The 20,438-nt window shown below is 44.0% G+C and overlaps 1 protein-coding gene across 5 annotated transcripts in view; it reads left to right on the forward strand.

Annotated features, from left to right (window-relative positions):
* MAP3K13 (mitogen-activated protein kinase kinase kinase 13) overlaps positions 1-20,438 on the forward strand; it is a 70,664-nt gene that overhangs the window by 18,777 nt on the left and 31,449 nt on the right. For all 5 annotated transcript variants that reach the window (XM_069024885.1, XM_069024881.1, XM_069024884.1 and 2 more), the window contains one exon: positions 6,201-6,346. The gene's annotated coding sequence lies outside the window, so the exon portion shown is untranslated. The remainder of the gene's footprint in view (positions 1-6,200; positions 6,347-20,438) is intronic.

Below are 20,438 nucleotides of genomic sequence, written 5' to 3' on the forward strand. Positions count from 1 at the left end.
ATGGTGGAGGGGAAAGAAGCATATAATGGTGATCAGGTGGCAATCTGAGGGAAGTAAAGAGCAGGAAAGGGAAGAAGAATGGAGCTGGAGATCTCACAGGGGTCATGGAATGCATTTATTTCTCTTTCAGACTGTTCTTGCATTTTAGGCAGGAAGAAACACCAATTAGCAACTTTTCTTCAGGATTTATTTAACCAATCTGAGCTTACTGTTTTGAGTGGGATGGGAATAACTCAAGGAAGTGACGGGGAAAGAATGATCCTGACTGGTAAGTTTTATTTGTTAGGAAAGGAGCACAGAGAGAAAGTCAGTCCTTGCAGGGACATTTTTGCAAGAGGAACAGTTCCAGTTGGTGGGTCCTTTCTCTGCTCCCAGGGCCTGGGGATCCATTTTCTTCAGTGTTTCCATGTGCATCTTCCTTCTGTGTTCTTGGCAGGCAGCATGGTGCCTTTTATCAGTGATCTGCAGCCCTGGCTGCTTCCTCAGGTGTGGTGCAGTAGCTCTTGTTGTCCCCTGCACGGTGTTGGGCTGTCAGAGCTGGGAGCCCGAGGGCTGGGAGCACTCCAGAGCTCCATGTGTGCTGCTCACCCTCGTGCTGCTGCCCTGAGCAGAGAGAAGGGAGGGAGCTGAGTGTGTTGCTGGCTTGTGCAGCTCTGTTTGTAGTGCCAGGTATGAAAATCTCCCTGGTGCTTTTCTCCTATTTTATTTTTATACTTACGTTCTCACTGTGTGTCATCTAGAAATCAAAGCAGGAGTGTGCAGTTCAGCAACAGCAGCAGAACTGTGCTTACTACTAATCTGCTGCTTTGCTCAAATTAAACATTTATGGGGCCAGAGACTCCTCACTGTTCCATCTCAAATCTTTCAGCCTCCTACACTGTGATGATTCTTTTCTTTACATTTTGATGCAGCTCCTCTAAGAAATGCAGTGAAATCAAATTATCCTCCACTGGCCTCTCTCCCCATCTTTCCTTTGTGTGCCCAGTTTGCTTTTTTCCCTTCACCATGACATACAGGGGGGCAGCTGTTGGCAGAAGCAATGCTTTCTATTCCCTGTGAGTTGAGGTTCCTCCCCTGTCTGATGGACAGAGATGTGCCCTCAGTTATTGGTACCTGTTTCTGTTCCCTGCTCTGTTCCCAGGTGGTGTGATTGGGTAGGAGCTCCTCACTCCTGGAAGCAGGGAATAACCCAGTGCTGCAGCACACTGCCTGTCGATGCTCCAACCTGTGTTGGCTGCCTTGGTCTCCATGGAGAGCAGTGGGATGCTTTCCAAGGCCTGGATCTCATCTGCCCCTGCTCTGTGGCCTGGAGTGAAACCTGGGCAGTAGTTCTGTTCCTTGGGCACACCAGAGTGGAGATAACTTCTGCAAAAGAAGGGTTGTTCCTGAGCCTTGCCAGAGGCTTTTACAGGACCTAGTGCTCAATTTTCCCTGCCAGAGCATGGTCTACTTCTTTGATTTAAGTTTTCTAGCTTAAAGCAGTGCTGCATGGATGCTGAAAGCCCACGCTCCTAAAATAGATCGAGTAGAACGAGCACTTTAGTGCTGACTCCTCTTCAGGAGAGGAGAGGGAAGGTAACAATGAGCAGATGGCAGGTATTAGTCATATCACCTAATATACCTGAGCACCTCAGACCCCATGGGCACAAAGGTGCTGGGGGAACCTGGAGGGAAGGAATCCTCCCAGCAAACCAGGCTGGGTGTTGGAGTTGGGCAGGGTACAGGCAGAGGGACCTGAGAAAATGAGGGGACTTGCATCCAGATGCTAACTTAAGGACCGTTTGTTCTCAGAGAGCCCTGCCCAGAGCCTGGGCCTACATTTACCTGCCCAGTTTTCCAAGCCATTCCCTCATGTATTTGACAAGCCCTCAGAGCATCACTCCTTGGAGCTCCCATGCTTTGCTCCCTCTGCAGAAGGGGTAGAACGAAGGTCCAGTACCTGAGAAATAACTGAGTTCCCCCAATTTCAGGATCAGCTGAAATGGCATTATCCTAGCTTCTACTCTAATAAACACAGGACAGAAGCTGCTCCATCTTTTCTCGTGGTATCTAAATTGCCAGTGTGCATCTTGCAGTCCAGTTGGGCTGGCTCAGCATCCCCTCCCTTCCCCAGGTCCTTGGTATCCACATGTTGGCCCTGGCCCAGCTGGCAATGGGCTCATAGGAGAGCCTGGAGATGCTCCCTCCTGCTGATGTGCTGGGAACACGGCATGGAAATGAAATGTAGGATCTGTACAGTCCCTTGTACAGCAGTGGCTTCCAGCAAACCTGACACCATGGAGCAGGTAGCATGGAAGTACCTACAGAGGCAGCGTGGCAGTGCTGCACTTCCAGTTGCTTGCTCTGGCTGCACTGTTTGTATAATCATTTACTTCAAACCCAGCCTGGCCAAAAGGCAGCTCTGAGCACAGTAGAGGGAAGGGAGGTTCAAATTTGGGCTCTTTTGACTCCCCTGTGCAGAGATGGGGTCATCAGGAATCACAGCATTGCTATGCTCTCCCTGAAGAACGGCAGTATCTTTATTTTTATTTTTTCCCTATTTGTTTTGGGTTTTTATTGTTCTAAATCTTCAACAGCAGAGGCTGAATGTGTGGTCTCCTCCTCTTTCTCCTCTTTCGTTTCAACTTTTTGACAATAATTCCTAAAGAGCTGCTCTGCTGGAGTTACTTCCATCATTTTTCACACTTGTGCTCAGCCCTCTGCGGAAGCCAAGCACCCGTGGGGCTCTGAATTACAAATACCGTTTTGGTGGCACCTTGCAGCCTTGGGCTTCAGCTTCTGCCAAGCACCTAATGAATGTAGGAAGCGAGTAAAACACTTCTGCTGTGAGCTCTGCTCTGATACCTAAGGGGTTAAACTAAGCTCTGTTTATTAGTGTTGCTGCTTTAAACTGTGCCAGAGCATTTGAAAATGCAGCAGTGGACAGGGCAGCAGGCAGTGAACACCGTTAAATGACAATACTGTTCAATATTTGCTGTTAATTGAGAGAGGCAGCAGCTGCTGGTATGCAGCTTCAGCCAGGATGAATTAGTAATGAGTCTGTAACTGGGCTTTTTTTTTTTTTCTGGTTTAGGGTTGCATCAGCCCTTTACAGTTCAGTAACGTGGTTGGGATAGAAATAAAAACCATAGCATGCCCTAAATTGAAGATTTTGTTTTTGTTTTCCAGTGAGTTGTCATGGAGCTTGGTGTCAGTGATGAATTTGGCAGCAGTAATAAAACTGCCTTGTGTTTAAGGACCAAACTTAAAGATTTTGGTTAGCTTTTCCATGCTGTGTGGCAGCCAGTGGGAATGCAGCAGGCAAAGCAAGCTCCTCCTTTGAAAGAAAGCACTTTTGGTGGGTTCTCAGGTGTTTTCGGTCAAACAGGAGTTTTGGTTGAAGTTTCTTTGCTGGCACCGCTGCAGGTGGTGGGGTATGAGAACGTTCTGTCCCTTGCTGCAGGGGCAGGAGGAGAGGGAGCACTAATTCAACATTTCCCTTGTCCTTTCCTTGCACTTTTGCCATGCATGTGTGTTGAGCTTAACCTTTGAAAACCTGCTGATAAGCTGTTATCAGCCAACGGTTAAAATAACAAACCCTCCCACCTTGCTACGTTGGGATACGGACTTCCCAAGGCTTCAGAGCCTGGGGATGGAACAGGAACATCATTAATCCAGAGCAGCCAGGCTGGGGGCAAAGTTTGCTCTCTGAAGAAACCAGCCACAGCTGCTGCTTTCCTGCTGTTTATGTAACCTGCCCTGCAAGTATTTATTTTGCACAAAACGCTTTATTTTGAGCTATAGATGTTGTTGTGAAAGGTCAAAACTGTGTTCTAGTGGTTTTTAGCAGATCTGAAGTGGGGCACAGGAAATGAAATTCCAGCTCAGTTGAAAACAATGCCAACAGTCCTATTGATTTCAGCACAGCTCGGCTTTCACCACAAGTAGAAAAATTTCGAAGCAAATAATGTTTTGTTTGTTTGGTTCTTTAAACAAAAATCCATCTGCAGGGGTTTGCACTTGAATCCAAATAGTCAGAATTCTGCTGGTATTTTGGTAGGATAAGAAATACTAGATTGGAAGAATTCTTTGGGTCCACAATGGTTATGTTAAAGAGGAAAAATAAAATCCAGTCAGCAGGTGTGTTTGTAACCCTGTTCCCAGCTGGGGTGATTTCTGTGCTGGCTTTTGGGTCTGTCCTGTTCACATCAGCCGTTTTCACCCAGTGAGTAAGTGCTTTTATGCTTTCTTATGGGCTTGAAGCTGCCACACACCATGCTGGCTTCTGGACCAGATTGTAGAAGCAGGAAATCTTTCAGGTTGGATGTGGGAAGCAAGTGTTAAAAGCCAATCGAAGGCTATAAAAGGTGGTGGTAAATGGAACTGCAGGAAGAGCTGAACTCCTCTGGTGCTGAAAGTCCTCTGGCCCCACAAGTCCCTTCCCATTTAGGCACTGACCATTCCCACCTTGGCTGCCAGTTATCAAATGGTGGTTTTAAACCTGTCCTTAAAAGCTGTATTTTTTTTCGTGTGAATTGCAGTAATTTATTCCAGTGGCATTTGGCCAACTTTGGGCATCTGGTGTCTCATGTTTTTTATGAACATCTCTCCAATTTTCTCTGCTGTCTCCTATATATGTATGTGAATTGTGTTTACAAGGATAAGGTATCCCAATGCATTTTTTCCTATTTTTGTGTGGTTTTGATTCTTTCAGTCTTTATTATTGTTTCATCTGTAGTATTACTTACAGTGTTCGTTTTTTTAAGCAAGAAAATAAACCTTCTGTTTACATGCACCATTCCTGTCTTAAAATAGTGGTAAAAATTATAATTACTGGCTTTTGAGACTTTTTTCATTGATTTAGTAGAAATGTGTAATTTCCTTGTGAACAAAGGCAAATATTTACATTTTTAATATATTAAAGTATAAATGATAAAGTTTGTCTAATAAAACTGTTAAAATACATGTATGTTCAGTCTAGATTTTATTTGGAAATTGCTCTGTAATTAAAATAGCTAATGCAGGGCTGGTATGGGGTCACAGAGGCTGCTAATTGGTACTTTCCTGTGCAAGAATATTGCTATATCATCATCCTCCTGTTGCCCAAATAGAGTCTCTGAATGGAGCCTAACCTGGACCTCACAAGCTTTTCCTTGTTGGGAATGTGGAATTACCTGTCCTGTTTTTGTGGCAAAGCAGCAAAGATAAGGAGGGACCTAAAATGAAATGACAGTGGTGAACGGAACTTAGTGTTTTTCTCAAATAAAGTTGGCCCTTGCTCCTACTTCAGCAAAACATTAGGAATGTGCTGAACTTCCCAAACACTGGGAGTGGCCTTGAGAGCAGCTGAATTGTGGTGCAGAATGTGAGGCAGATGGTGCCACATGGATTTTTTTTTTGTCTAAAGTCTCTTAATTTTGGCAAGACACTGGTGCTAGGGTATTTCTAATCCCTCAGTGTGGTAGTAGCTGGGTTGTGTCTGAAGGATATAAGGAAAACAGTATTCATGGGTAGAGAGAAACTCTTTTAAGACCAGGTAGCTTAGTGTTTGCATTAAAGTTCTGTAATTTCAGGGTGTTGATTTATCTTTAACTTTATGAAGAGCTGGGCTAAGTCTTGCAGCCTGTGAAATTTGGGGGGGAGCGGGACAGGGGGTGGAAAAAAGATGCAGTGGGCTCAGGACTGAGAGTCTCAGTAGTTGTTGTCTCTCTCCTTGCATGTTTCTGGTAGTAACAGGAATAATGATATTGTGAGTTGTATGTACGTAGGAGGACTGTAATAAGTTATGCTTTTCCTAAAATTTGCTTAAAATTAGGAAAACAAATAGCTTGGAGTTTGGGTATAAAATTAAGTGTAAAATATCATTAATAGATTACCTTGAAGTATGTTATTTTACAGGCTAATCAAATCCTGATGTAATTTTGTAATGTGGAAAGCTCTGAGCTATTTACTGGAGCTGCTTGCTTAATTTAGATTAAAATTGTACCATAAAAGGATTATAGAGTGTGTGCCTGTGCTAAGAAAGGATGTACTAAATATGTTGAGGTATTTTTCTACTCCCAGCTTCTTTTTGAAAGTGCATACTTAATTTTGGATGTTCTCTGCTGCCTTCGAATGTGCCACATAACATCACGATGTGCTGAGGGATTGTGCTGGGCTGATCTTGGGAGCATTTTTTCAATACACTTCAGCAGGATTCTGAGCTTTCTTGTTCTTTCTAGAGAGAAGAATTCAGTGCTGGACTGTCCTAGATGTTACCCATGGTGCAGCTTCCGAGGACAGCTTGATTTCTGTGACTTGAAGAGGAGGCACATGTGCAGTGAGCCAAGAGGACATGGGCTTCCAGTGCTTCTGGAACAATGATCAGGTATCAGCAGTGTTGATATTTGGATTGTAGTAACTAGTCAGAAACTCCAAAAGATCTCAAATGATAATGTGCTCACTCCTGCAGTTGTCCTTAAATTCTAAACATGCTTCCCTTTCTAAGGTAGGGATGAGCTGAGTTCACCTCCTTGTTTTATGTTGTGTCCAGAGCCATTTCCCTGCTGTCCCTGCAGAGACCTGGTGGGATCCAGCTCCCATGGGAGTAACTGGAAGGGACAAGTGCCAAAGGGGTGTGTGCATAGACTGAGGTGAAGTTAATCTTAGTGTTTACATTTTTCCAGTATAACTTGGAGTCTGAAAGCATTTGAATCTATTCATTCTGGTGTATTGATTTTGTGAGGGGATAGCTTTAGGATATTATTTTCCATTGTTATAAGTACCTTTTCATGGTATTTCCCTGGTGATTGGCTGGAGAATGCAGATTCTGAGAGGAATCCCGGCTGTTGTAGCTGGAGTAGAGACGCCAGCAAAGTTCCAGAAAGGCAGAGATTAATGGTTTGTTTTGGATATTGCTGTTCCTAGGAATAGATTATCTCTTGATTCTGTGCCATATATGCAATTCTGTAGTGTAACTACATCTATTTTATGTATTAAAACTTAAGTTGTAAGACTTGTATGTTAGCAAACCACATATATCTGTCTATATGAAGAACTGAAAAGGAGCAAACTCTATAAAAATTCCGTAAGCTTTGGGGAATTAAGTTTAGAAGAATATGTGAAAAATAGTTTCTTGTTTTCTTTGTAGATGCTAGTTGAAAAATCATTTATTCTTGTCTATAAAATTATCTAGAGTTTTCTTCAGTTAGTGGCTGGATATCTGTGTAATGCAAGAAAATGTGGTTGTTTCACTCCAGGAGACTGAAAATGGTTTTGTTCTACACATTTTCTTTACGTTTGTGTGGTCTTTGTTGTGCAGAGATGCTTCATGCAGAGAAAGCTACAGATACGTAATTTTAGGATGTGCCTGAGCCGCCTCTGAGTGGGATTGCAGGAAGATATGAGATGGAGCTACATTTTGGGATTTGTTTCTTAATATAAAAGCTGTCAATTTTTTACCCATTCTGTGAGGAGTGGTGGGTGCTGTAGAGGCAGAGCATCCATATATTTAGATTCTGGCTGTCTCTTGTTACGAGCTATAATTAAGGTGAAGTATTTTGCTGAAGAATTGAATTCTCCCTTGATTTGAACCTGCTTCCATCTCAGTGAAAGCAATTAGTTGCTTGAACCACCCTGTCCTTGCTTCATCAGTGACAATTCATCAGTTGCTTCATCGACATTGCTGCTTCTAATTTATCTGATTTTTTTGTGGTTAATGGACAAGGCACTCTATATGGGAGTGCTCTGTATGATGGTTGTGAGTAGAGAAGGCTTGAGGATGGAAGGTCTGGCCCTAAGGGGGACTGTGACAGTTACAGAGGACTAGAGGTTATGAAACACTCCTGTGAAGCCCTGGAAGGTCCCAGGGTTAATGCTTCAGCTGATGTGCTTCTGAACATGGCTCTCAGTCAGCCTCTCTTAGCCATGACTTGAATTTACTGCTGTGCTGCTGGTTTTCCCTGGATGGGCAAATCCTGTGCTATACACAGCTGCTGGTTTGAGCTGGAGTATTGGCAAAGTTTGATGTGCCCCTTGGGTGAAGTCTGTTTAACTTTTGGTTGTCCCTTAAGATCAGTTCTGTGATTTAATTCAGAAAATATTTGGGGTGCTGTGCAGTGACCCCTTTGGCATGCCTTCTCCCTCATACTGCAGTGTCCTGTGCTTGAAAACAAGGACCAAACCCTACTGCTGACACGTTCAGTGTTCTAAACCCCAATATTCTGCTAATCATGACAGTAACTATTTAAAGTGCTGTCACAAGGCATGAAGTGAGTAATTCTGCGTCGTGATACCTCACACAGATCAAGAGGGCTCTTCTGGGGTCTGCAGTGAGCACTGGAGGAGCAGATGTCCCTTGGGAGGGAGGAAAAAAGAAGCAATGAGGTCTGAAGCAAAACCTACTGAAAGCTTCATGAGTGGCACAAGTCTGGGAGGAAGATGCTGAGCAGGTTTTGTTTGCCTGGAGAATATTTACATAGAGCTGATCCACTCTTCTTGAAGGAACTTTATCACAGTACTACAGAGAAAACTGTTGGTACTAAATATAGAGCCTTATTCTGGCAGTCTCATGACTTGAGTTCTGCTATCTTAATGGGCTTTCAGCAGTTTTTGTAGGTTTTTTGGTAGAAAATCTGAATAATACTCCTCAAAGGGGTTGTGTAAGAGTAGCAAGGAGAGAAAGATTTAATTTGGTGAGACCTTGCACTCCAAGAGATCAGAGGAATTTTTCAGCTCCTGCTGTTGCTGCAAAGCTTTCAGTGCTTCCATATCTTCACAGAAGATCCCTCTGAGGTTCCAAAAGTTCATCTTGACCTTTTCCATCAAAGCAATATCACTATTGCTGGACAGTTTTTGTAACATGATTTTTTTTTTCCCCTCCTAGCAGAGGAAGCAACTTAAGTTCTTTAGGCTGCTGCTTCACTGTTTACCATCTAGAAAAGTTCTTCTCACAGCCCAAGTAATTTTTTCTTGTTGAACTTTGAGTGCATTGTTTTCCTGCTCACCACAGATGTGGAGCATGAATTCCCTCTTTCTTTGTAGAAACCGTTTCTGTATTTAATAGAAACATATCATATCTCATTCTTAGCTTCTCATTTCACTCTGTCCAGACTGAGCCACCTCGCTGAGTTACCTCCCCCATCCCTCAGAGCTCACCTGATGACCTGTCTGCCTTTGCTTGTTGTTGTGGGCTGGTTTCTCTCATTCCTGACAAGCCTTTCCCAAAAGAAGACTTTCCCAAAGGCTTCATCAAAACTGAGAGAAACAGGAATTGGTGTTCCTGTCAATGGATAGAAGTTGCCTTGTTTGTGACAACTGGATATTTATAATTTGTGCTCAGTCCCTGATCCTCTCCATCCCCAATCCTTATCTACAGTGCAGCTGCTCAGCAGTTGTTTCTATATTTATGCAGGTGATTTTTTTTCCATCTGAACAACACTTGACCTTGGGGAATTGGACTGCATTTTTAATCACTTCTTCAGTTTCATTAATTCCTCCCTGCAATAGCTTCCCATTTATGCATGTCTTTTTGTGGCAATAACATAAATTATGGGACTTTTCTTTCCACATGGCACTAATACTGAGGCTTTGTTGTCAGGTCTTACTGCTTTTTGCAGGTTCCTCACCTGGCAGAGGAAAGGTGACTGTAGCTCAGCTGGCTTTAGAAGTATCCCTCTTAACTGCTATTTATGAATACTTTTAAAACTTTTAAGTTCAGTATTTCTCACTGCTGGAAACTCTATTAGAGTTAATTATTGTTATGGAAGACTTGATTTCAGCCTGTTCTCTGGGAGGAATATTGTTTTGTGCCTGTTTCCCTGAACAAATAGATCTGGTTTTCTCACATGGCCTCTGCCCAGCTGGCCACCGCCACCAGTCTGGGGAGGCTGTTGTTCACTTGCTGCATTAGCTGCCCTTTCAGCAGCTATAATGTCTCTTATGTAGCACCATTTTCCTTCCTGATGGAATTCCAGAACTTCTCTTTATGTCTCAGGAGCTGGGCTGCCATCCTTCAGAAGATGAAAGTCTGCAAATGGAGTTTTTTGAACTTTCCCAGCCTCATCAGTGCATATTCTTAACATTACAGAGTTATGTCTCCTCCTGGAACTGCAGACTCGAACCCCAAAGGCAGGGCTCACCTGGGAACAGGAGGGGAAGCCACTCAGAAACTCCTTAAGAAAGGAATCTCATGCTTAAACAAGCAATGCTTTTTGTCTTGTCATTGTCTTTTAGTGCCTTCAGTGTCTTTATTTTACTTTATTGTTGATTCCTGGAGTGTTGCTGAAGGCAATAGAAGGTTAAAGGAAGTCACTGTAATTGTTATGTGCTCCTACCCATCATGGCTTGCAGAACACACCGAAAAACACTACAGGCAACAGCATGGAAGGTGGCTTTGTGTAAGAAACCTCACTTTTGGGTAACAGAAGTTGGTAGTACTTTGATTTGGAGACTGCAATGGTGGTACAAGTGTCTGTTAGTTTTCTTGAGTAGCTGTTAGGAATACTCTTGTGAGAAGAGGAGCTTTCCCTTGGGATATTGCAGGTCTGTGAGTCTGTGCCCGTTTCCAGCTCCCTGCTTTCATTTTTAAGCAGACCCAGAGATCTCTTGGTGGCTCACTGTAGCTGCTGTTCAAAGAGCAGAGGCAGATCTCAAGTGTCTGATCTGAGAGGCTCTGAGCCATGTTCTGGGCACAGCCCTTTTGCCTGGGGAGGAGCAACTTGGGCACCAAAACCTACCCCCAGCTTTGTTTTACCCCTTAATTTGTGTGGGACTCAACTCCCAGCTATGGGCTCTGGGCTGTGGCGACTCAGGAATGGGCTCTGAAATCACCAGGGCTGTCCTGTTGTAAACAGACCCCCTTTCCAGACAGGGCTCCTGACTGGAATTGCAGCTCACCTTTGTCTGGGGGTTGCACATATCCCAGTTGGGGGCTTTTTCTCTTTTCCTCTGGTCACACTTCTCAGCTCTTCAGTGCTGGTCCTGTCAAATCACAGTCTTGTTCACTTCTCAGAGTCCCAGGTCTGGGCACATTCTGGATAAAATCCTATATGATAAATACATGCATTTCATTCCTGGTCTTAGTAAAGTGCCATTGAGACAATTGATTTTAAATTGTGTTGTATTTGGCCTATTGAGTGTGTAAGAGAGGTACAAAATCACAAAGAAAAGGAAGAAGAATAAAATAAATTGGCCTATACTACTGTGTTACATGTTCAATTCTTTCACAATACTCCAGTCTCCTGTAACTGATATTTCTGGAATGCTGGGGCATCAAATAGGCTCTAGTCATAAATCTCTGTAAATAGCAAGTTTGGAAGGATGTAACAAAGAAGCTTTGCTCCTTACAAAAGAGAAAGGTGTCTTGCACTAGGTCAGGTCTGGACATAATGACACCATGAACAAGAATTTGATTCTATGATTCTGATTTTCTCCTTCCATCCTGTCAGCTACTTACTACTGAAGGTTAGGACACTCACAAGAGGGATGTGTGCCTAGGGCTGGGAAGAGTGGATTCAAGATTTCACAGATGTTTAGAACTTGACAATGAAATGCCCCTCTCACCACCTTATCTATGCAAATATTTACCCAGGCATTTGGAGAATCATTTGCTGTCTCACTTCACTTATTTACTCACCCAGGTAGGAAGTTTTCACAGAGCAGTCCCTCTTGTACCTCCAAGAGTGTGCTGAGTAGGTTTATTAACAGCCTTACTGCTGCATAATTATGAAATTAACCTTTGAGTCACTCCCATCTCTTTTCTAATTTCCTGCTGTTGTCAGTGGAACACGCCACGGGAAGCATTAAGGATTTGCTTTGGGTTTGTGCTTCCCTGTGTGGCTGCCACGGGCCACTGTCACAGGCAGGATCCTGGGATAACTCAGCCTTTGGTCCGAGGCAGCAGAACCATCCTTCCCTGTCAAAGGTTGGCTTAGGATTTTTTCCCAAGTTGCCAAGGCCTACAAATAACCACGTATGCTATTTTTGAATATTGGCATAATATTGGTATTCTCAGTCTTCTGCAATTTTAGTCGTTCACCAGTTTATTAAAAATGAAGGTCACAGGATTGGAGAACTTGTTAAATGATTATTTTAAGACTGGGCTCAAATTAATAGGATGTGCCAACTAGAAATGTTATGCCTAGCAGATGCTGTATAACATTCCTATTAGTTATTAATTGGCTTGGAAATACTTAATTATCTTGTATTTTTCAAATATAGTGAATAGTTTGTTTTTAAAAATACTTTTAGCTTTCTTTTTACACCCATTGCCATCAGTTTGGCCTGTTACTTCTCCTACTGGTCTAGTTACTTGATTGCCCATAATTCCTTTCAGAAATCCTGCTGCCTGTCAACTTTTCACTGGCACTCTTGAGATCCCTTAAGAACTTTGGGTTTTTAGTGTCTTACACCCTTGTTGTATATAGTACGTTTTCCCCCCCTGTATTTTCACATTAATACTGAGCCAAATTGTATCTGGCATCTGATACTTGAGTTCCCTGCTTTTACCAATGATTTTGTCTGAGCGAGACGGGGGAGAATATTTTCTCTTTCTAATATTGATCAACTTAGTTACTGATCAAAAGCTGTGTAATGTGTACTATGAAAGTATTTACCTGGTTGCAACACAACATAGTCATGTAGCAGCCATCAATTTTAGGACAGTGTGGGTTGTTTTTTTGTTTCACAGTGAGTTAAGATGTTGCCTTGTACTAAATTCAGGACATTTGTGTTTAAAAATTTTAACCTCAGCAGTTGAGGCATAGATGAAATTGAGTATTAGGATACTGAACCAAGCCACCATGGACAAGAAAATCTGAAATGCTGTGCACAAGCTCTTTTCTTCTTCTGGAAACTTGCTGGGGTTTTGTTCACACTTATTTTCTCTGCTGTTTCTTGTTTGTTTGTTTTTTTTTTTTTTTTTGGTTTTTTTTTTTTGTTGTTGTTGTTTTGTTTTTTATGTCGCTGCAATTAACCCTTGGAAACCTCTGAAAATTATTTTCCTTTCTATTTTTATTCTATTTCTTATTCTATAGCAATATTTCTCCTTTTCTTCCTCTTCTTACATGTGCTAGTGTGCTCCCCCTTCTAGTTCCTGAATTGATCCCTTTAGGGTAAGAGAGTAAATTAACATTTTTATCTGTTTTGAAAATGCCAGGGAAATCTGGAACCTGTTTCCATCCCATGGTGGTCTAAAGCCGAGTGCTGGGCTCTGGAGAGGAAGGGAAGGCAAGGCAGGGAGTCAAAGCAGGTGCAGCTGGGATTTGAAATGGGGACACAAAGTGATCCCTTTGATATCTCTCTCCATCCCTTCACTCCTGCTTCCCCTTGGGTACAGGAGTGCTCAGGCTGCAGCAGTGGCGTTGTCTGGGCAGAAATCTTGTTCTTTGGTGACTTTTAGCTCTTAAAGAAGAGATATCTCTAAAGCAAAGCTAAATTTGTGGTTTCTTTGATCTTGAAAGTAGGTAGTAAGAAATTTGCATTCCTTTTCATTTTCCCTGGCCAGATTTATAAATCTCAATTCAGAAACCGCAGTCCGCAATCCAAGCCCTCCTCCTCCCTCTGCAGGAGCTGGTATCAGTGGTGCTGGCTCACGTGAGATCAAGTGGGCACAAAATCCTTGGTTTTTCAGCCCAGATCTGTGGTGGTGTTACATCCAGTCCTGGTTTATTTTGGGACGTTACCCACTTTCCATAAGGAAAAGTGGGATTGTCTCAGACGTTCTTTTCAGATGTGCCTTACCAGAGTAAGTTTTGGGACACCCTGTTCTGACATCATTGCTTCCTACTGGCTAGGAAAAGGTGTGGTGAAAATACGGCAATTCTGTCTCTTAATAATTTTGAGGCTGGAAATTGTTCAGAAGGAGTTTGAGGCCAAATTGGTGAATTCTAGTCAACCCTGAGACGGTGTAATTGCAGAGCCTGCAGCCCAGGTTATCCTTCAAACCTTGACCTTCATTCCTTGTCATGCTCATCCCTCCATTCCTTCCCTCGTGTTTCAAAGATACAAAAAGAAGGCAGAACTCGTGCTCTTTCCCTGTCCACATCCAAGTGAGTCACCGCTGCTCACGCCGGCGGTCACCAGGACTCTGCCAAGGGTTTGGGTGTCCTTGCCTCTGGGCTGCGCAGTAAAGCGTATTCCATTGGCTTGGGATTGGCACTGCCGTGGGAATGGGGGGGGGGGGCTGGGATCCGTGGGTGCTGTGCCCACCGTTCCTTACGCAGCTCCGGGTGTGAAACTCTGCCTGCTCTGATCTTTGTTCTGGATGTTCCTGAGGTTGTGAGCCTGTCCGCCCGCTGCCGGCAATGTTTGACTGGAGCTGAATGTGGGATTTCGTTAATGCTCCTATTTTTATTTTACTGGTGCTTTTGCATCGCTAATCAAGCACAAGCCTCCTATTGTTCTCCCTGCTTCTTCCTCGGGGTGCATGCTTATATTTAGTTATTTTAATAATCATACGCAGGGTTTGTAATCCCGCAAGAAGCCGGGGCGGTGATGAACTCCTTTTCTGCTTGCCGAACGCGTTCTGTTCCCGTGGCAGATGGCTGTTACTTGATCCGCCGCTGTTCCCGGAGCGGCGGGGCCCGGGGCCGCGGAGATGCGCTCCCGGCGCGGTGCCGCTCCCGGGGGCTGCCGGAGCGGGCGGGGACTGGCGGCCCCGCTGCCGGTGCGCAGCCCCCGCCGGGCTCCATCCAGCCCGATTTCCATCCATTCATGAATCCGTGACGTCAGCACGCTCGGTGCTTCTTTGCAGCAGGCTGCAGGATTGTGTGGGTGGAATTTCCTTTTATTTTGCAACACTTCCTTTTTTTTTTTTTTTTTTTTTTTTTTTTTTTTTTTTTTTTGCCTTCCATCTTTTTAAAACAAGAAAATGGAGCATCACATAGGAAATCTTCATCCTTGTGAGTATTTGGGGGGAAATGTGTTTCTGTGAGGGGGGTGTGTGTTTGTGTGTGGTGTTCCATGGTCAGCGTTCCCCTTTCGCCATTTATTTCGGAAGGACAGATGGATATTGCATTTGTGATGGGAAAGGGCTGAAAAAATGATGCTGAGAAAGGGAAGAGGAGACATGAAACCTTAATTTATCCATCACTGCATATGAACCCGAGAGCTGGCCTGGCCTTTGCCTGTCGGTGTGCTGGACATTTTTCACTTGCAATTTTGCACGTTATCTTCTCGTGCCCCCCTTTTAAAGGGGAAGGGAATGGCAATGGAGAATAAATATAAATGGAATATACAGGCAATGACATAAGAATTACTAGATAGTGTAAAGAGGCAGAGTTGTAATTTTTGCCTTTGGGGAATTGTATTTTTTTTTTCCTTCTGGGCTAATCAAACAATTCCTCTTGTGTGTTACAGTGATAAATAATTTAATTTTATTTCTGAGATGAAGGAGGTGCATTTTTCTTTCAATCAGCCGGGTAGGAATTTGCTCCTGTATTATTGAAAATAGCAGTTTGAGCTGTCTCTGATGTGCTGAGCACAATTTTCACCCCTCATTTTCCTAATAAATGAGGGAGCTGGGAGTACCTTTGCAGTTAACGATACTGTTCACTGGGGCAAGATTTGTCATATTCCTGCTCACCTGAATGGGCATGATGTCATGTCTTCTCCCAATGAAAAGAAGAGCTGCTCTTTATTTTTGTTTTGGGGGGTGGTTTAGGTGCTGCAGTAGCTTAATCATATCAAACCACATGTCTCCCTTAAGTAAATGAAAAATGGGATATTTTAAGTAGATCTGGAGAAAGATGACATCAGGCCCATGTGTTTGGATATACTGATTTTAGCAGTAAGCAATCTGTTCAGTAGAAGTCAGAAGAAGATGAAGGAATGTATTTGGATCAATAATTTTGAGGGAGAAAATATGAAAATGTTTGAAAGGAGAGAGATGCAGTTGGTCTGGCTGGGAAATGTGGGCACTTTCCACAGCACCTGCTGTGTGGGTAGCCACAGACACCTTGGGATACCCTAGAATGGGGAGGGTAAAGTTGTCATGGGTTTAAAAGTTTTTGTCACTCTCCTTTTTGTTGTGCTCCTGGATGTATACGGGTTTTGTTTCTAGAGAGAGGCAGCCCTTTGAACCTCTGTCTGTGACAGCCTTCCGCTGAGAAACACAAATAAATCCGGATTTTGATGTAGTGGGGGTTTTGTTTGTTTGTTTTGCTCTAACACCAGTTTTGTTTCCTGTCTTTGGGGCCTCCAGTCTGAGTCTTTGATCTAGAATGGTCCTGTCATTCAGATTTGTCTTTGTCCCCTGCTGCCTGATAGTTAAATTTATAGCTGGCATTCATTTTGACCCCTGTGCCTGGAATTAGCAAGTAACTTCTAGCACAGAATATATGGTAGGGACTCCCACTGTTCCTCAGCTATAGGTGAACTTGGATTTAATCATGTTTGGGGTTTTTTTGGTTGTATTTTTAACCTCCTTCTTTTGTCTCCTATTGTAAAGACTAGGTAAGTGGCTTATCTCCAGTGGATCAGAAAATTGGGTAATGATTTATTTGAAAGTCTTTGTGTGGGTAAGACCTTTCACAATTAGGAGTTATTTAAACATGGGTCTGCTCTAAGCAGTGGCAGGATAAGAAAAGTTTTAAGTATCTCTTGTTTTCTTAGGACTATATTTGTAGCAAATATGAGATGGTGGCTGATCAGGCTGGAGCTGTTCCCACCTGGTACCTGTTCCAGGCTGTCTGCAGTTGAGATGTGGGGAGTGGATTTTCAAGAGTAGGGCTTCTCAAAATGGCAGAGTTATTAAATAAAGCTTTTTTTTTTTTTTTTTCTGAATACAAAAATAAAAGAAATCTGGCATGGCTTTTGTGAACAGATTTTAAATCAGTGCAGGTTGCCCTTCAGCTCTGGTCCTTGGGGCCAGGGCAGGCAGGGGATGGTGCATTGAGCCTTTTAGCCAGCTCTCACCTGAGATCCCTGTGGAGGAACACAGCAGCAGGTTCACTGCTTGTACAACTTCCAGTGAGTTCTCGGCCATAACTGAATCCAAATGAGTCAACTGAGGCAAATGTTACCTCTGAGGCTCTCAGGAGTTTGGCACTTCACCAAGCCCTGTCCAGCTTATGGGACTTTGTTTTTTATCCCTCCTTGGCAAAAACATCCCGTGCAGGGGCTTAGGCTTTTGTAGGCTCCTGTTTTGTGACATTGCAGCAAATCACTGTCATCTCCTGGGGAGTGAGGGGGGTAAATATTTCACCCAAAACATAGGCTACTTAGGGCTGAATAGCAAGTTGGCAGCTGTGGCTGGGCCAGGAGCAGCAGCTCTGTGTGTAGTTACTCCCACCCCTATAAATACTCAGTGTGTGCTTTAACCTCTGTGATCTCTCCCTGCTACAACTTCAGCTGAGGAGTTGGTGGTTGGAGGGGGTTCAAGGCTTTGGCAACAGTTGGGTGTAGGCCAGGAGGAAGAGCAGATTTGTCTGTGTAAAGTCTGTGGTTTATAACCCTCTGGTGAAGCTGTGATTGTTGGTGCTGTTCCCTCTGGAGCCACTGTTCCCTCTGGAGCTGTTGGTAACGTAGCACCGAGGTGCTGTGAGGGAAGGAAGAAGAAAGTCCAGGCAGGGGTGAGAGGCTGGGCTTTCCCAGCGTGGTGGGCTGGAGGAATGGAGGTCTCTATGGAGAGAGGACGTTCTATTCGTTCCAGGAATGCTTGTCCCTTCCAGTCCCCCATCTCTGTTACCTTCTGGAGGACACCAAAATCAGTAATGCAGCTGTACAGCGTGACTCTCCTGTTGAAACACAGGGAGTCCAGCCTCACCCTCCTTCTGTGCCTGAGGAGATCCTCAGGTGTTGGGCCACCAGCTGCAGCCCAGGAGTGATCCAGCTGGGGTGTGCTGAGTGCTGGTCTCTGCAGAGTTGGATGGCACGAGCCGTGCCAGGCCTCAGGAGCTCCTCTGGGATGCAGCCCCAGGACTGTTGTTTGTGTTAGCAGCACGTAAAGCTGTAGTGGAGCAGGCTCACACCTCTAACCCTGCGCTGTCGCTAATACAGGCTTACGAGAGGCTCCTGAGCGGGGCATTGTGCTGCCTCTGTCGAGGAGTAATCCTCTTTGCTCGTGTATGGTGCTTGCTAAATACAACTTAGTACTGCTGTCATTTCCCATCCGAGATCTGCCAGCTGGATTTCGAGTGTCCTTCCCCTTCCCAGCAGGTGCACCCAGGCTGGGACCTGGTGTGGGGTGACAGGGGCCAGAGCACTGCACCTACCCCAGGAATTGTTGTACTTCCACGGAGAGCTGTTGAGTTACTTTAATACTGGGTGTGAAGCACATAAGCTCTTAGTGCTGAGAAGTTTGTGTGAGTAGCTTTTACATGTCGAATGTGCTTTGCAAATGTTGAATAATTCATATCTACTATAAAAATAAAAACAAGCGTAGGAGTGAGTGAGTGAGTTTACCTGAGACCAGTCTGACACCTCACGTGAATTCAAGTGAGACTTTGATTCATTCACTGCATTCCTGAAAGCAGCACTGTGATATTGATCTTCATCCTCAAAGGTCTTTCAGACATTAATTAATTTTAATGCTACTCTTTGGAGGAAAATAGGGTGTTTCAGTTCTGTGAGGGGGGGAACTTCCAAGATATCATTTGTTGGTAGGACTGGAACATTTAGTGCCTTCATGTGGCAGTGTCAGCGAGGCTGTAAGGCCTCTGTGAACTAAACTGGAAATTTTTCTGGTGTTTGTTGCTGTAAAATATTTCAGTTTGAATCCTTAAATCTGTTGTTGTTATTTAGTAACTGTAATATAATAACATATAGTAATTATATAGTAATAACATACAGTAATTATATAGTAATATAACAACATATGGATCGATAATACCATGGGGATTGTCAATGAGGTAAAAGTGCAAACTGGGAAGGATGAAGAGAAAAGAACAGAGCCTGAAGCCTGTGACTGGGTTTGAAAAGTTGTTTCCTGCTATGGAGACAGCTGGAAAGGAGAAAGAGAAGTGTAACTTAAGGTCATTTCTACACTTTAATCTGAGACAGATTTCAGTAGCAATTCTGTAGTATAAAAGGCTAATCAGCATTTAGTCTGTCTTTGTCCCAGCTGAATGTTTTCCAATAGATTGATGGGCCTGTGGAGGAGGGTGTCAATGGTGAGTGAGATGCCAGAACATGGTGTGTGGAGCTGCTGGTGTTCCCTGTGTGCACGTAGCTCACGACGTGCAGCAGCCATGGGGAGGGGAGCAAGCAGCAAATGGGCGACTTAGTGACGCTGATTTTTGTGAAGGAACTGCGTGGTCCTTGCTTTGTTCCCCTGCTCCCCAGAGACAGGTGGCTCCTGGGTTCCCCTTCTCCCAAAGCACCTGGGCTCGGAGCAGGGCTGCTCTCCAGCAGGAACGTGCAGTCTCCGGTCCCTGCAGCCAATACGAGAGTCATTATGCAACACCACTTATTTCCTATGGCATCAGATTATGCAATTTCTGAGCAGAAGAATGCAAAGCCCTGGAAGAACACAGTAGCATTTTAGCAGATCCAAAAATACCTTCTGCAGGGTAGAGGCAGCATTTCTGTGTGTAGTGCTGAAAATACGCCGTTACGTAAGGTGCTTATTTCCCAGCCGGCGCTTGGCAGGGCTGCCAGGTGAAGCAGGACGTGCTCTCCCTGCCACTGGAGAGAGCTCTCCCTGCACCACGGGAGGCTGGATGAGCTCTTTGTCTCTCTTCTTCACCAAGATTAATTTTTATTGCTTTTTTTTTTTGTTGTTCCTTTTGATAAAATAAAAGAAGTGGGTGCTTGATTTCTCTTTCCAAATCTAGCACTGCTTCACCACCCCCCACAAATTTTGTGACCTTATGCTGAAGGAGGTTGTGGTGAAACATTTGTCTCATGGTGTTGGAGGTAGAAATTCATTCCTGTGCTGAGAGCCAGGGCAGATGCACACATTGTTTGTGGGGATAAGAGTCACCAGTTCTTTTAAGGTGAAGTCTGCCTTGGAAATCTATTAAATATCTTTGTAGGAGACAAGAGCATGCTAGGAAAGGGGATCTGGCTGATACAATCTGTTGGGATTTTGGCAGGAACACTTACCAGAGACTCTTAAAGAGACTAAACAGCTATTAAATAACAGAGGCACCAGGCTGGCAGACAGATCACTGGTTAAATGATATGGAGTAAGAGTAGGGATAAAAGGATGGTAATGCTGAAGCATTTTTCTCTGCTTTGGAGATGGCATTACTCATACTCTTCCCACCTTTTCTTCCCTTATCCAGATAGTTTAGGAATATTCTGTTTAGGCTGTGAAGACTGCACAAGGAAGGTGTTGAGGGTGATAACTATGGAGGCCACCTGCAGGGAGTACTGGAAGGCTCTAGTGAACTTGGGTGATAAAATATCAGTTCAATTTAGTGTTGATTAAGAGCAATTCAGTTTTAACATCCTGTTGGAATTAGGCTTTTCCTGTTCAAGAATGAGATCTTAGGTTGTAAGAGACCCATGGAAGTTAGCTCAGCATCCTGAAGAACCAA

The sequence above is a fragment of the Aphelocoma coerulescens genome, chromosome 9 (genome assembly GCF_041296385.1).
Source record: "Aphelocoma coerulescens isolate FSJ_1873_10779 chromosome 9, UR_Acoe_1.0, whole genome shotgun sequence".
Lineage (NCBI taxonomy): Eukaryota > Metazoa > Chordata > Aves > Passeriformes > Corvidae > Aphelocoma > Aphelocoma coerulescens.